The sequence below is a fragment of the Ruditapes philippinarum genome, unplaced genomic scaffold (genome assembly GCF_026571515.1).
Source record: "Ruditapes philippinarum isolate M1 unplaced genomic scaffold, ASM2657151v2 ctg1996_1_1_1_1, whole genome shotgun sequence".
Taxonomy (NCBI): Eukaryota; Metazoa; Mollusca; class Bivalvia; order Venerida; family Veneridae; genus Ruditapes; species Ruditapes philippinarum.
Genome location: NW_026862680.1, coordinates 1 through 18687, shown reverse-complemented (window position 1 = coordinate 18687; position 18687 = coordinate 1).

Here is an 18687-nt window from a genome sequence, read left to right as displayed (position 1 = left end):
AGGTAGCAGTAATGTAAGCCACAGCTTCGAATGATTTGGATATAGTGAATATTCTGGATTTAACCTTTTATCCCATGAGCATATTGTGATAAAATTGCCGTTTTCATTGAAAAGCCTCCTGTTACAAGATTAAACTGCTATGAAACTATGAAAAATGCTTCAATACTGATGAAACTTGGCACAAATATTGACTGGTCCATAGCCTCTGTAACAACATGCTCAATCGTTAATTTTCTGTTACCATGGAAACAGGGGGGGGGGGACGTCTCAAAATTGCGAAAAATCACTATTTTGCATTGTTTTCCTTCCATCAAAACTGATTTCAAAGTGTGCATCTTCTCAATGAGTTAAGATAGAGTAAACGGCTTTTCAGTGTCGGTTACTAGTTACCCTGAGATCGACCTGAGGCCATTTTTAGCCTGTCACATGTCCAAAATTTTCTTGGCGATGAGGGGGACTACCGCACCATTCAAACCTCAACCAGAAGGGGGGACGTCTCCCTTCTGGCAACCTCATGATGTACTATTTTCACGGGGGCCTCGCCGAAAAGTGGTCACTTTTTTAACAACATGAAAAACAGTGTTGGGGCCTAAATAGAACATTTTTCCCTGCTTGAGGCCTCAGGAAAAGGGGGGGGGGCAAAAAGCCGTCAAAACACGTCTACATAAGGGAAAAGGTTAAATGACTGGTTGTCTTTAAAGAGCATTTTCAGTATGAAATTTGTTTTTGTGGCATCAAGTGGCATCTAATATGATCACTGGCGAATTCGAAAACAAGGCCAGAAATCACATGCTGTTGATTATAGATATCAAGGCCGCCAGTTTTTGTAAACATTGCTTTTAAACAGCATGCACGGTAAAAACAAGTCATTTTACAGGGATGGTGGGGGGGTACAAACTTTTAGCAGTAGCAAAAAATCTGTAAGGTCTTTGTGATATTTTGCATGTATAGGGAGTTGCTAAAGCAGAGACAGTGTTCCTTTAACCTGTATATTTGCAGGGACGAAATGTGTTGTTTTGGGTCTCGGATCACTGTAGATTTTAGGCTTCAACGGAATGAATTGCAACTTTTTTGACTGCCTGCCTTTTGCAGATGGGATGATTTCTTTGTAGCTTGGTAATCTTATGTCATATATGTTCTCAACAAATTGTGTTTTCTTTTTCCAGGTGGTGTAGTTTGGTATCAAAATTATTAGACGTATTGCTTGTAGGACATTGACGGCAGGAACTTGAAATTAACTGTGGAGTGATACCCTGGATTTCGTGGATCTTTTTAAAGAGAATATTTCAACGGCTACACCGTCAGAAATTACGGACTTGTACGGAAATATTGGTTCCCGGTCAGATGTATACATTTTAATTTCAAATGTTATCTCGTATTCGTGTTATTGCAGTTCGTATTCGTCTAGGTGCATTCGTAGAGATTTTATTTCAGTGTTATGTAACCCACTTTGTATTCTTAAAAAAGGGCTTTCAAGATTACAATTTAAAACTATATTAGTCAAATTGATAAGGAAGAAGTGTGCAACATAATATCTGATCACGTAGTTTAAACGAGAAGTAATAACAATTGATCCTTACATTCTGCAATATCAAAATACAAATGTTTAACTGTCAATTAAAAAGTAGCATTTAAACTTGTTTAAATCAATTTAAATTTATATGATTGTAGAGAAGAATTTATTGAATACGAATATAAATTAGATAAATAGAAATTGAAAGATAAACAGCGAATAAATACTCAAATTCTGCTCCATATAAACACATGCATTGAATTTTACATAAAAAGCTACGGCAAAACAAACGATCCTGGACATTTTGGTTTTGTTTTTTGCTCCCCCCCCCAAATTATAAAAAGATGACGAGGTACAGGCACCATGATATTGAAAGAGGAATATTTTGGTGAACATCCAATTTATTATACAGTCTGCTGATTGCTGAGATCTATATAACTGCAGCATTCTTACATGCGTTAAATTTGGGTGCAGATAATTAAATAGTAATTATACATGGAGGCATATATCTTTGTAACGTATAATACTATATTAAATAATTATGTATTCAATATTTTATGGTAATATCCAATGACTATATTTCACAAACTTTAAATAATACGATGTGGAATTTTACTTACATAAGCACAAATGAAAATAAATTATTAAAAGGCCGGGCTTTCATCGTTTCGAAAAAAATAATTTTACTTTTACATGGACGTTAAAAATAAATTTTTATAAATATCTGATATACTTTATCATTATATATATGTTTAACTATATAACGTACCTGAAAGTACTGATATTATCTTCATTTTGATATATACGAGGGTTGTTCAAAAAGTAATAGGACTGGGAGTCTAGCGTACTCAAATTTCATTCAATTGAAAATATTTTCATATGTACAGCAACCATAAAATGTTTTCTACAAATCAAACATAAGTTTTTTAATATATTGTGCTAAACGCGCTTTTCCTTTGCTGTTGAATAACCATGGTAACACGCACCCGGCGCAGCACATAAACATAGTTATTGGAGCTAAGTTCTACTTCTAATTTATTCATTAATAACTATTTGTCTACCCCTGTATTCCATCAATACGTTGAAATATATTAATGGGACATTATGTCCAAATTTGACGTCATTCGGACATGAAATGGCCTATTAATTAAGTTTTGAACAGCAGCGGTCATAGCGTTAGATGTAGAAATATGGCATTTGTTAACAAACAGAAAATGTGTGCGATTGTTAAATTTTGCCAACAGATTGACTATAATCATTCAGATACACACAAAATGATTAAATAAACAAAGGAAAATTATCCTGCCATCAGGACACTTGTTTTCAGCTGGCACAAGCAATTCAAAAACTGCAAATACAAGATCACTAACGAGAAAGGGCGAGGATGAAAGTTGAAAAATGACGGGACGTTAGTGACGTCAATTGCAAAAGCGCTACAAAAGAATCCACGGTAAACGGTACGCGAACTTTTTATAGTTGTTTGTATCTGCTTCGGGACTACTTATTCAGTTTTAACCAAAGGATTGTAAATAAGACATTTGTTATTAACACTATTTTATTGTATTTAACTAGATATACGTGTAATCAATAAATTAATGTAATTGTTAACGGAAATAATTAGTAGTATTTCCCGAAAACTTGTTTTAATAAACGATAGACTGTGCTAAGTAGAACAAGATACTTTTAAATTATCTTTATTGTTCTGTATATAATCATATTGTTCTAAAAACATACAATGACATGAGTAAATTAATAAAATAAATTGCTTTTGCTTTAACATTTTCAGTCCTATTGAGTTCCATGGTTACTCAAAAAAGACGAGAAAACCCGGAGAAAGGCCGGCTATCGGGCATTTATTTTATTTTGTTTTTTCGAAACAGTGGATCGAGAATGTGATCGCTTTTTTTCTTGCTTCATCTCCACATATGAGGCAAAGTAAAAGTTACATGACTCATACACCTAGAGACTAGGGAGACTACTTTCAGAAAGAATAACGCTTATTACAATTTCGATTTACTTTACGACGTCATGAACGTCAATTATGTATTGTTAGCGTGCGCCGCGTTTCGTACCCCTTGTCATTTGAAAATTTCACAGAAATTTCATTTGTTTACATTTTGTTTTGATTTTTTCACTGTATATAGAGAACATGTTCCGATATTTGTCTCATGTAAAATTTTGTACATAAATTTAAAAATGTGAACAGTAGAGCTGCAGTCCTATTACTTTTTGAACAACCCTCGTATAAGGGGGATAGTATACGTTTCCGTACTGTATATATATATATATATATATATATATATATATATATATATATATATATATATATATATATATATATATATATATATATATATGAGAATACTGTTGTGCTAGTGCTACTGTGTTACTTCTGTGTTACTTCTACTGCTTAGCTATTGCTTCTGATGTGCTACTGCTGAGTTACCGCTACTGTTGTGTTATTGCTACTGTTTTGCTACTGCTACTGCTACTGCTTTGCTACTGCTGTGCTATTGCTTCTGCTGCTGCTGTGCTACCGCTACTGATGTGCTACTGCTACTGCTTTGCTACTGCTACTGCTACTGCTTTGCTACCGCTACTGATGTGCCACTGCTACTGCTGTGTGTTTTACTGCTGTGCTACTACTACTGTTGTGCTACTGCTACTGTCGGCTACTGCTACTGCTACTGTTGTGTTACTGCCACAGCTGTACTACTGCTACTGCTGTGCTATTGCTACTGCTACTGTCGGCTGCTGCTCCTGCTGTGCTACTACTACTTTCAATTTCACGTTTTAATACGTTGCTACTGCTACTGCTGTGCTACTTCTACTGATACCGCTGCACTACCGCTACTGCTACTGCCAATTTAACGTTTTATAAGTTTGCTACTGCTAAGCTACTGCCAACTTCACGTTTTATAATTTTGCTACTGGTACTGCTCACTGATACTGCTAACTACCGGTTTAATGTCAGCGCATGCGTCAATTGTTTTTTTTGTTTGTTATCTTGTTGTCTGTTATCGTGTTACATTGAATTGTGCATGTATCGTAACGTACGCTTTTTTGCGGAAATTTACTGATACGTCTTTGAACTGTTTATTGTGTGTCTAGTCGTATTGTATGAAAGATTTATATTGACTTTTGATATCTCCTTCCTTCCTTTTTCCCGCTACTTAAATTAGTCTTTATTCTCATTCCCACACGAGTGTAGCTACATATATTTTAGTTAAATGGAACTCGATATGTTTACAAAATTTTAATTAGAAATATAACTTATCATTAAGTTATTTTCATTATTAATTGAGACGCTGTGGTAAGATTCTTTTCATTTTATTCATTTACTCGAAATAATAACTATTTGTATCGCTTAATTTCTGTACTGTTGTATTTTATGCATTTGAATCAATTTCTATTATAATTGTGTTTAATTTTATTCTTTATGTTTTATTTCCTTCATTAAATTAGACGAAGCTATTATACGAGTAATATATATGTTATCAGAACTTATGTATCCCTAAATTGTCGCTGTATCATTCAAACAATACGTTAAAATGCGTTTTCTTTTTCAATAAAACGAACCATTAATTTACTATATTTGTAATTATATTATACATGTAATAAGTTCTCAATTAAGCAGCAGTGCTTGGTTTTGTCTGTTTTATATTATCTTTATTCTAGACGGAAGAGAACAATTAATCTTGAATGTATCTTTACATTTTAACCTTCAGTGAAGGTGTGAAACTTCGACTTACTTCCATGTAGCTTAAAATATATCTTTGTATCATACAGGATCATTTACAGAACACTTTCCTTTGTTTGTCCTATGAAACCTGAATAGAACATCAAATATATGTATAAGTAAATTACATATTTCGAAAATCAATTGACATAATTATCCTCAAGTCATTCCTGCTCACAAACATATACATATTCTTTTGTTCTAATCTTTAAGCACGTGTCTCGCTTCTTTCTTGTTTATACGTAATGTCTATACGTTGAATAAATAAATGTATATGAATGTATATATCATATAAAATTATATTAATGAAAGATGCTAATAAAATTAATTATTGTAAACACCTCTGATTCTGAAAATGATAAAAGCTTATAATGTTACTAAATGCAATATCTCATTTTATTCTATCAGCGAATAACAAACAGCATAGCCAACGATAGGATAACCATTACATTAACTGTGTGTCTTTCTGTATCGGTTATCTCCCCTGTACCAACAGATGAATGTACGTATAATAGAAAATCAGATATTTAATATTAATATAATATGTCATTTCTTTGAACGCTGAATACATAATTTGTAATGCTGATAAGCCTTTGATGTTTGTACTTTACATAATCATTATTTAACCGGTTATGATTCTTGTCAGTAACAAATTTGCTAAAACTGGTTTCCGTTCTTTCACATGTTTTGGTTCGGTGCTTTCTGAATAAACTGCGAGTGTGGCTGGTTGTGTCGGGGCAGTTTTATATGAATGTCTTGTTGATCTTTGTTCTGTACAGAAGTTTCAGTTTCTGGCGAATGTGAAGGCAGCTAGTACCGGCAAACTGCATGACAATCTGCCCAGGAATGATGCGGTGGCTGAACTATGTTCTGTTAAATTTAAATGTGGCTTACTGCCGTGATCCGGGATAAAAACTACCATCGCCACCACCACCACCATGATCCTTGACCTCTAATGTGAAACTGTCAAAAACGTACATTCATTATCAGCATATATCAGTTCTTACATTTCAAGCATTTATTTTATGTAATTTAGTTCTGGAAGTATATAATTAGAGGATATGTTATATGTATTTGACCTTCAATTTTGATATCAATTTTAAAGCTGCACGTTGTTTGGCTACATTTATTTATTTTTTTATTTATGAAAAATAATTTGCAATTAATTTGTCCGTTAAGCATATGAAATATCTCAATCCTGTCTCACGTACTTACTCAATGAGGAGAGATAAATGAAAAACGTAAAGTGCTACATATTATAATTTTTCTTGCATGATCATGACCTTGATATATATGGGTTAGTACGTATTTAAAAATGAACCGCGCCTGACATATTTAATTTTGTAAATACGTACTAATAAACTTTAACCTATATTATGTCGCTCGGCCGCGCCGCACCTGACTAATTTATTAGTACGTATTTACAAAATTAAATTGGTCTTTACATAATTAAATTCAATTTTTTGTAAAAACTTATCATAACCAGTTCTATACTTCGCAAGTGTCTGTTTATTGAATGTTGATGACGTCATTTCATGACGTCGAACATTTACGAAGACATATAAACGTGTGAAGTTTTGACGTCATAAATGTCATTAAACGATCAGTTCTAATCGCTCTGACAATCATTGCGGTAAGCCGTTGTTTTTATTTCTCGAAAGTTTACCAATCTTTTTTACCCACTTTTTTCATTTTATATTTCTGTACAGTAATCTATGCAATGTTTCTTTTTCTTTTCGTAAGTCACACAAATGGCCATGTGATACGAACAGAGAATGTCCGTTCCCCGCTCACACTTGTAATACACCATTTGTACAAACAAAAATTATTGGCCTTAATCAGTCAGTCATGCTTTTGTAATGAATACATTATGGAGAAATGATTGAGGTAAAACAACTTTAAAAAGATTATTATATTCAATAGTTAAGAATTATTTGTAAAAGTTTGCCACATATTTGTTGTTTGTCGAGATATTATACTTTTAATTATATGTTAATGCGTAAAGTATGCAATTATCAGTACTTATAAAACTTACATCCAACTGATCGAAATAGATTAGCAATGCTAAAAATGGAAATAACCAGATATAAGATATGTTATAACACGGATTTATATTACAGGGATCGGACACTCCCAGTTAACCCTATATAAATGCTTAAATATCTTGTCGTGCACCCGATAAAGGTACATCGATCGATAATTTATCGGCGTGAAGCGTAAATGCCCGTTCGCAACGGATACCTACTTTACAAAATACCATATAGCTTTTTCATTTATTATCCGATTTTGGAAATTTAAAGTTTATTTTGAAGAAAAATACTTGGTTAATTCAAATATCTAATTTATTTTTTAAAGGTACAGTTTATCTGTCCGCAACGACGGTTAAAAATTAACTTGACGAAATCCGCGGTAAATTTACATTTTTTTTTATATATATAAAAAGCAGGTATTTGAAATTTATTATTACGGTACCATAATACTTTCAGTTTCAAAACAAAAAAGATGCCGATGTAAGTTATTCACAGATGATCAAAGATGCAATATTTAAGATTTGTTGGGTTATGTAGTCATCAAATTTATTAACGCACAATTGTTTTACGGGTAATGTATTGCGGCCTTTACACGTGAAGAAAATTTATTTTTTTTTTAGTACCAAATATTGCCGAGATTGTCAATATTGCCATATTCATAGAAATATTTAAATTTTATTCATCATTTATATCATTATTATTTTTTGTAAATCTGTTTTTCAAATGTCGGTGCAGTGAAGTAGACAATCATCGTAACAGTAAAGTTTCTCGTCGTGGCTGTCTCGATTCCGGCCTTTTTAATGTCACTCGTATATTTTAATCCGTATATTTTAATTATTCTTTTTTATTTGAATGCCTGTAGAAAGATATTTATTATACTTTTTAATGTAACGCTAGAAAAACAATAAAAATCTTTACAGTTTGAGTCAGTATTTTGCGACAAAATAAAAGTAACTGTTGATTATTTTTTTACACATCGCTTAAATTTCTTTCAAGTTTTAATTACTTTTGAAGTGGGGTAAGTGATAATTAAAAAAACTTTATTTCCAAACTTTCATTACCAGGTTACATGTGATAATTGCAACACTCAATCTTCAAAAACAAATATAATTTGAATGTATATTTTGTATATGCGCGGTCTTTAACTACAGTTCATGGCATATGGGTAAGAAAATGATTCTGAAGAGGATATAATTATATAAATACAATGTAAATCTATTTTCTTTATTAACATTTATAAATGAAATTGAAAATAAACAACTAAATTTGTATAGTCCTTTCTCTGAAAAATGATGAAAATAAACATGTGATAAATAAATCATTTGACGTGAATTGTTTAGGATATCTATGAAAAAATTATGTTTGAAAATAAAAAATAATATTATAAAACAGCTGTTCTCTATGCCAGTAATGAATAAAAGTTTCTTCCTTGCCAATCTAATGAATTCATCTATATAGGAATGCTTGTCTAGAATGATCTGAAAATATATTTAATACACTTAATAGTAGAATATTTACTATATTTATACTAATATACAAGTAATCAAATAAAAAATGTACAAATCATTTGGAAATAATTCACAGAAATAAAGACACATTTCAAACATGAATTTTAGCAATCAAGAAACGTTTTTTTGCAATGCCATCATTAAACCATGTAAAAAATAATTATCTTATTCTGAATCGCGGTAATAATTCGTGCTTGAAGTAAAAGGGCGGCGAAGTGTAGAGAGTATGCCTAAACAATAGGCGAATATTTTTTAAATTAGGTACTTTTTAACTAAGCGTTGCAGCGTTCTATCAGCATATTTTCATATAATAATACTTTAGCGACACAAAATAATACTGTATCAATACATTCATATGTGTATAATTTTTCACAAAGCTGCAATAACACCACATACTCCGGTGAAAATCTGTCATATTTCGTATTTCGCACGTTCCGCCATCTCATTCTGTCCACCTTTATCCGATTCCGCGCATGCGCGCGACGGGACTTTAAGCTAAACGAAAGTGTCCGATCCTTGTAATATAAATCCGTGGTTATAAGCATGATGATATTTTTCATTCCGGATCCTTGCAGTAACCACATCGTTTCTTGGCAGATTGTCAAGCAGTTTACCAGTACAAATTGTCTTCATATTCCAAGGAACTTACTGAATACCACTGTACATGCAACAACAGAGGTACAGTGCAAATGACCGTAGAAAGGATTTCATGATCAAGCACAACGAAAATAACTTGCACTGACCGGGAATCGAACCCAAGTCGCCCGGTTCAGTCAAACGCTCTACCTATTGAGCTAACCGGACGGCCTGCCATCAGCATGTACAATACAGTAGTTAATAAGTTTGTAACATTTTAAGTCAATGGTACCAGTTGCATTTAAGATATTGCCAAATTGCTATCCTATTCTCAAAGTGCTAAAACGGAAATAAGAGGGGCACAATTTTGTTATATGCCAAGATACTGTACTTTGTTTAAAGAAATGACAATAGTACAAAACCAATAGCCCAACATTACCTTTTCAATGTGCTGAACAGGAAAATAGGTCTGGTAACATTTAAGGCACACAACTGTCATTTGGACATAAACATATAGAAAATAGGTGTAAACAGTGGAATAATAAAAGCAAATAACATTTGTAAACACTGATTTATTGATTTATTATAGATTATATCTTAAAACAATCATTATGCAAGTTTAACATACAAAATTATATGTTTTTATACATAATACTAATTATGACACATAATCTTAGATATATTATGTCCAGGAAAAAAATAATATTTTTTTTACTCCAGCAACAATAGTTCAATAATTAACTTCCAACCCGAGTAAAAGACTCAAGAGGAAAGTACCTTCGCTCAGCAGACAGTACACTTGTTTACTGTTTTTGTACAGTACAATTGTTAACTGTTGTGAACAGTACAAATAAAAACCTTTTTTGTACAATACTTTCCAAGAATCATTTTTGTTTCCAGTCTCAACGAAAACTTCTTAGTGATGTCAATCATTTGGAAAACAATGTTGTACTTTAAGGTCTGGTTGACAACATGATTTACAGTGGTAAAACAAGCTATGTCGGCTGGAGGTTGTTCTTTTCATTATTTATAGTATGACAAACAAATCATATTGTTTTTATCAGCATTTAAGGAAAATTATTACACATTTAAAGAGAACTATTACAGAAAAGTTTATATAACATATTCTTTCTCGTGGTGAAACGTACGGTCTAAATATAAAAATCGATTGAAAATTTAAATTTATTTTATATAATGTTAAGCAGACCAAAAAAACTAATTTCCTATGGTCCACTCAAAGATTGTTCTTACTGAGTTCCATTAGGTTCTGCCAACTAGGTTTGAGCGCAGGTTAAGGTGTAAAACTTTAAATCAGTTTTCTTGTTGCATGGTAAAAACAATTAGCTATGAATAAAGAAGCATAAAGAGGGATGATTCTTTATAGTTTGGTTATATTAGTGTTAATATAAAGGCTGTTTGAAAACCTTAAAATAGAATAACCATACAGCTCCCATTGACACCTGAATATGCTTTTCAGCCTTTTCTTCAAAACTGTGTACTTTGTCTTAACAATTTCATTGCATATCATAATTATATGTTTCAGCGGGGAAAAAAACATCATATAAGTAACTACAAATATCAAATGGTCATTATAGCAGCAATTGTCCTTATCATTTATTTACATGAACTTTCATGGTAAAATCTGTACAGTAAATAATATAGACAAATGCAAATCCTAAAGTAAATCATGTACACAAATATAGAAATCTTATTCATGTAGTAAAACTTATAGAAAACACACATATAAATATTATAGATAGTCACGTAAACAAATACAAAACTGAGAGTAAATCATGTACATACATATAAAAGTTTTATAGTAAATAGTGTTTGTTTGTTTGGGTTTTACGGCACACCAACTCAGTATATGTCTATTCTTACTGGTAGATGATAAACATCAGGTACCCTTCTGTTAATTGTATCAGGCACAAATAGGCACATGAGTAAGCTAGCTTGATACCTTTCTCATATAATGTAAAAAAACTTATCTAAAAGTAAGCTATGTACACAAATCAGAAATTCGAGCACACAAAAAACAAATCTTCTATAACTCATGTACACAATAATCTTGAAAATTATGTACATTAATACAAATCTTACATTTATCTATGTACACAAATACAAATCTTAAAGAAAATCAAGCAAAGAAATACACATCTTCTATAACTCATGTACACAATACAAATCTTATACAATCTGATAAATAATATGTACACAAATACAAATCTTGTTGAAAATTATGTACATAAATACAAATCTTACATTTATCTATGTACACAAATACAAATCTTAAAGAAAAGCAAGCAAACAAATACACATCTTCTATAAATCATGTACATAATACAAATCTTATACAATCTGATAAATAATATGTACACAAATACAAATCTTGTTGAAAATTATGTACACAAATAATAATCTTACATTTATCTCTGTACACTAATACAAATATTGCATTTTACTATGCCAACAAATATAAATATTGTAATAAATCATGTACCAAAATGCAAATCTTATACAATATTAGAGCTAAAACATAAATTTCTTTTTTTTTCTTAGTTCAAAAATGATAACTCATCGGACCAAATTTAAAAATTTAACTTGACTTGTATTTTCTTGTTTAATACCTGCACATGCGATATATAACTATAAGTATTTTTTCAAACTTTCAAGAGGGATAACCCAAAATCATCGAACTATGACCACCCAAATACAAACTTGACCTGCTTTTCCCTGTGATTATCTGTAAGTCAAATTTGAGTCGAATGTGACCAACTGTTTGGGAGAATTAATGGACAGAAATTAACAACTTCTTCTTTTTTCCAAAAGTGCAAAGGGCATAACTCTGTCAACAACTATCGAACCATGACCAAATACGAAATTGACCTGAGTATACCTATGACATATCAATATGTTAAATTTGAGATAAGTGTGAACAACCATTAGTGAGAAAAAGAAAATTTTTTTTTTCAAATTCAACGGGGCATATTACTCTGCTAAAAATCATTTAACCATAATAAACAGGGTAACACTATATGCCCGGCCATTTTGGAGCGGGGCATAAAAATCTATTTACAGCAACTCATAAACAAGAGCCACTTCCGGGTAGGGACAACGCTCGACCTTTTACTATTTCCAAAAGCAAACAAATAAACGGCTTAAACTAATCTCGAGTCTTAAAGAAAATGTTTAGTTTTCTTTTTTTATAATTTTATAGGTCTGTCTAGTCATGGCAAGTATGAACCCTTTCCATTAATAAATGACAATGTTAAGAATACAATGTATATATATAATTCAATCATTCAATCATTTGACGGTCAAGGTTACCTAAAGGTCAAGGTCATATGTAAATTTGTCAACTTAATAATCTAATTATCCGTGGATTAATGACAAAGTAAAAGAATAATCAGTTAGCCTTCAAGGTCAATGTCATTAAAGAGCCAAGGTCAATTTGAGTTTGATATACATGAAGGCCTTATCAAAAAGAATGTTATGTTATGATATGAAGTCAATCCATTCAATAGTAACAAAGATGCAGCCATTTACAGCAAAAAAAAAAACAACAACTAATTTGACCTTCAAAGTCAAGGTCAGTCATGAGTGATGGTCAAAATATGTCTGGTTAACTTCAAGGGCTATCTTAAAAGATTATTTTGTTCAAATTTGAAGTTATAACCACTAGCTTTTAGCAAGAAACAAGCAAAATTTTGATGTTTGACGTTGAAGGTCAAGGTCATTTATGAACGAAGGTCAAGGTAAGTCTAGTCTACTGAAAAGTCTTGTATCAAAGGTTGTTGTGGCCAAGTATGAAGACAATACACTAAGTACTTAAAAAATTCTGATCAAGGTACAAGTTTTCGGACGGCAACGCCAACATGACTGTAACAGTACCTCTTTTTTTTAGAAAAAGTTCGAGCTAAAACATATAAGAAAACAATACTTGTGTAACTTTGAATAGAAACACAACTTGATAAGCTGTTGTATAATACTAGTCACAAATCTATATAAAAAACTTCAACATATTAATGAAAATAAATCCTAATTCACTTTAACAAAATATTTTTATATACATGTATTTAAGTTATTTTTAATCATAACACTGATTTTTTCCATTAACAACTGATAAGCATTAACTATGATTTTAAAGATGACACAAAAATATAATTTATCACATTTAAGTGGACATACATGTACATTATTTTAAGTGACAGTGGCATAAAATTTCCGTTGTCAATTTGAGCTTAAATGACCGTATATTTTTTAAAATAAAACTTACTCAATAACTCACTACATACACTCGGTTGGGGAAAATGTTTTTTTTTTTAACAATCAAACTTAAAAAGAGTTTTTGTACAAATATTGGCTAGCAGTTCTATATTACAGCAATGTATATTTACATATTATACATGAATATAAAAAATGCACATACTATACAGTAAAAATTCTATACAAATATATATGTATACATTCAATAAGTAAATTTTCCTGAGAGTTAATATAACGCAATATTGCACGAGTAGGTTATTTTTATGCTTTGAATTGTCTAAGTTGTATATCCATGTTTTAAACAATACAATGACTGCAACTTTCTGATAATAACTATGTGTCAGGTACTCATTTAGTTTAACTATTAACTAATCATCTCATGATTGGCTGGAGTCCTAAGTTTGGAAGAGTTATGTTAATATTAACTGTTATATAATATTTAATAAATACCAGTATATTCAAATAATTGCTGGACGTCATTACACTAGGTGACTTCAGTATTTGTAATTTCATGCACAATTTCTCCATACATGTACTGTTCATGATCCGATGTGACACATTATGTTAGTTTAGGACCCATTTTGTAGTGTATGATTTTGTTCATATCATAATTACAGAAAATTCCACATAAATGTCAGTTCTTGGATTAATTGAAGTTTCTTGTAAATCTGCCCATTTCTTGGAAGAAGGAATACACATAATGCTGAAAATATAAAAACAAAGCTTTAAAATAACAATCTTACAATAACCAATGTCAGAAGCATTTTGAATTGACATACTTATTATCAGGTCTCTCACATATATTTAGAAAGTTGTAAGACATTATAATGCTCTAAAACATGTTTATATCCTGTGATTTTGGTAAAGATTTTATAGCTTATTTTTGTGCAAATGTTTACTGTAATGTCACATTGAAAGAACAGAGTTTCTTTTTTTTTTCAATTCTATGTACACATGTTTATAAAATAGAGAAAATAAGAATCCCTAAAGAAAGCCGAAGACGGCATAATTGAAAATGTTGCAGGCTTAGTTTGATTGAGCCTGTTCATGCATGGTACTGTTAAGTGCAAACTACCGTCCACGCCCCTAGCAGCGGCTTAGCAGAAAGAAACATTTAACATGAACTGGTACAATTTTGAATTTTTGATATCAAAATTTTCATCATTCAGAGAAAAGCTATAACAGCAGATTCTAGGGAGAATTGAGACAGGTTTTGAAAAGTCAAATTTTGTATTAGCCATATTATATGAAAAACAATAGGGCCACGATGGCCCTAATATCGCTCACCTGAAAATAAATATTTTTATTGACAACAAACAGGAAGTACTGTAAACTAGAAATGAAGCAAATATATATTGAATCTAAATCTTGAAGTTATATCACAAAGTTCATATTTATATCTGAAATAGTGCATCATCATCACAATGTAAAAACAACACTGGTTGCCACTACTAAGGGACAACAATCACTGGTTGCTATGAAAAGTCAGTGCTTGAGAGGTCTATCAGATGTATCATGCCAGAAACCATATCTATTATAGTATATTACCCCATGTTGGCCTACTTTGACTCCATACCTATAATTTGATTATTTTTTGTTGAGACAGTATACAAATACAATAATTGTCTGATAATAGTAAGTGCGTCAAAAGCTTGCAAGCTGGGGTGTACCATCCTTAAATTAATAATTATAAGTTTTAAGTTGATTTCTGTATAATATCAATGTTATTATAGTTAAAAACATATCTGGTGTCATAAATCATACGGTAATTTAGTATAGAGGTAATCACATATACCAGATAGTATGAGAGTGCTAAAAATAGAGGAATATTTTATTTATTCAATTGAATTTGATCTGTTACTTTGCATTCTAAAATAAACATTTTCCAAGTCTATGTAATAGAAAGAGCACCGAAACACGAGGTTATCTGATTTGTACGAGGGGGCGTAGCCCCCGAGTATTAATCAGATTACCGAGTGTTTTGGTGTTCTTTCTCTTTTGTATCATAGTCAAACATAAAAACACGTTCCCTGTTGTCACAATATGAAACCCCGGCAAAAATGAACCAATGAATGAACATCTGAATATGATATTTCTGTCGCTTTCCCTTTCTCTGCCGTCACAATATGTAAACCCCAGCAAAAATGAGCCAATCAATGGGCATGCTCTGGAGTGCGGGTAACTAATACCCGCACTCCAGTTAACGCACTGTGCATGTATATGTATACGATTTAACCCTGACACATTTTCAACAGAAATGTCTCCAAACTATGATACAATTATTCAAAAGCGAGTTTACAATACATGACCGACTAAATCCAAGATCTAGCTGCTGTCTGAATATTAGATATCAGTTTGCTTTTTTTGCGTCAAAGTAATGGTATTCAAATTTAGAGTCAATATTTAACCTCACTCTGCACTGACGACACCTTAAATGTACTGGCCTAAGATTCAAGGAATAATGTTTGTCCCGGCTCATGACCTAATCTACTGTAGTGACTGTAGAGTTATGGGAGTAATATATAGGCCGAACGTCCACAACCATGTTACTGGTGCTTATTGATTGTCTTACAATGAAAATGTTACAAACATTGCCAATTTCTATGTTTATGAGGAAAAAAAGGGCATTTTACACTTAAACACCAAAGTTACAATGAACTAGAACTCCGCCAGTCGGATGTGTCGCCTTGTGAACAATATAATTTATGATAAATGGCCCGGATAAAAATAAAGTCTGAAAATTAACAAAGGGCAATAACTAAAAAAAATAAGAAATGCAGAGTACAAGTTCTTGGGCACTGCACTTCTTCTTAATGAGATCTATCATCCTATGAAGTTTCATGTCCATAGCTTTTATACTTTAGGAGAAATGGCCCGGACAAAAATAAAGTATGAAAATTAACAAAGGGCAATAACTCAAAAAATAAGAAATGCAGAGTACCAGTTCTTGGGCACTGCACTTCTTCTTAATGAGATATATCATCCTATGAAGATTCAAGTCCATAGATTTTATACTTTAGGAGAAATGGCCCGGCCAAAAATAAAGTATGAAAATTAACAAAGGGCAATAACTCAAAAAAAATAAGAAGTGCAGAGTACCGGTTCTTGAGCACTGCACTTCGGGTCATTATAAGTAGCATGCATACCAAGTTTGAAGTCAATCCAACTTATAATGACTGACTTATGCTCCGGACGACGACAACGACGCCGCCGACAAAAGTAACCCCTATATGTCGCCTTTTTCAAGGCGACGCAAAAATGAAGAAATAACAGAAATAAAGGACTGAAATGATGTATTTATATAAACAAGAGGGCCATGATGGCCCTGAGGTCGCTCACCTGTATATAGGCCCCCCCAACCTCCACCCCCCCAACGTTGCAGGGTCAATTTAACCCAAGGGCTTTTATTTGCACAAACTTGGTAGACACCCATAAGAAGATGTTTCATGCTAAACATCTAAGCTCTAGCTCATTGGGCTTTTTAAAAGAAGATTTTTTTTTTAAGTTTTAACTATACACATATAGTTAAAAACAATGACACCCCTGGGGCCGGGCCAGTTTTGACCCCAGGGCTTCTATTTGAAAAAACTTTGTAGACACTTACTAGAAGATGTTTCATGCTTAATATCTAAACTCTAGCTATTTGGGTTTTTTCAAAGAAGATTTTAAGTTTTTGCTATACACATATAAAGAAAATCAATGACCCCCGGGGCGGGGCCAATTTTGACCCCAGGTCCTTTATTTGAACAAACTTTGTAGATACTCACTAAAAGATGTTTCATGCTTAATATCTTAACTCTAACTATTTTGGTTTTTTCAAAGAAGGTTTTTTAAGTTTTTGCTATACACATATAAGGAAAATCAATGACCCCCCTGGGCGGTGCCAATTTTGACCCCAGGGCTTTGATTTGAACAAACTTGGTAGACACCTATGAGAACATGTTTGAATGCTAAATATCTTAGCCATAGCTCTTTGAGTTCTTTAAAAGAAGATTTTTTAGGTTTTTACAATGCGCATATAGGGAAAATCAATGACCCCTCGGGGCGGGGCCAATTTTGACCCCAGGGCCTTTATTTGAACAAACTTGGTAGACACTTATTAGAACATGTTTCATGCTAAATATTTTAGCTCTAACTCTTTTGGTTCTTTAAAAGAAGATTTTTTAAGTTTTACTACAGTGGAGCCTTGCTAATCAGAACCCTTCTAATCTGGAATCCTGTCTTATCCGAACGAAGTCTCCGGTCCCGATTTTTTTCGTTCTATTTTCAATAGTAAAAAACCTTTCGGATCCGGAACCTGTCTACTCCGAATTCCGGACGAGTTTTTCAATTTTTGTTCTTATTTTACTCTAAAATTAACCTTTGGGATCCGAACAGATTTTGCCAAATGTCACACCTACATTTAAAATAACACAAAATCGCACATCTTGCAGGTGTAAACAAACACCAAACTGATAAGAGTAATTTCTCTTGATTAATGGGTGAAACGTATTATCTGCGAAGGTGTGGAAATTACACTTTAAGCTTGCCTTGATATCTACTTTAATTGCTTAATTGATAGTTTTTCGCCACCTTCAATAAATATTTAGATATGATGCAACAGAAATATCTTTTAATCTTTTGTAACAAATTTAATGACATGTGATTAGGTAATGGAAATTAATGGAAACTGTCAGTGAATTCGGATAATCACTGAATCGGAGAAGAGTAAACAACAATTGACAAATGCTGGTACGAATATTTAAATATGTCTCAGCCTTCTGTTTAACATCCTAGATTAACTTACCCTTGAGGATATTATATTTTTGCTTATTTATCTATTTTTATTTATTTATTTTTGTATTCACATGTTTAATATACAACATAATTCTTATGTCTAATGAACGATAAGAAATTGCAAAAATAGATATTGATATTGTAATTTCAAATGCATTCCAGTTTTCTTTCCTTAAACTATTCTAGCCGATAACATGAACAAACATGTTAAAAAACCTTCTAATCCGGAAACCTTTCTAATCCGAACTTTTCTTCTGGTTCGGACGAGTTCGGATTAGA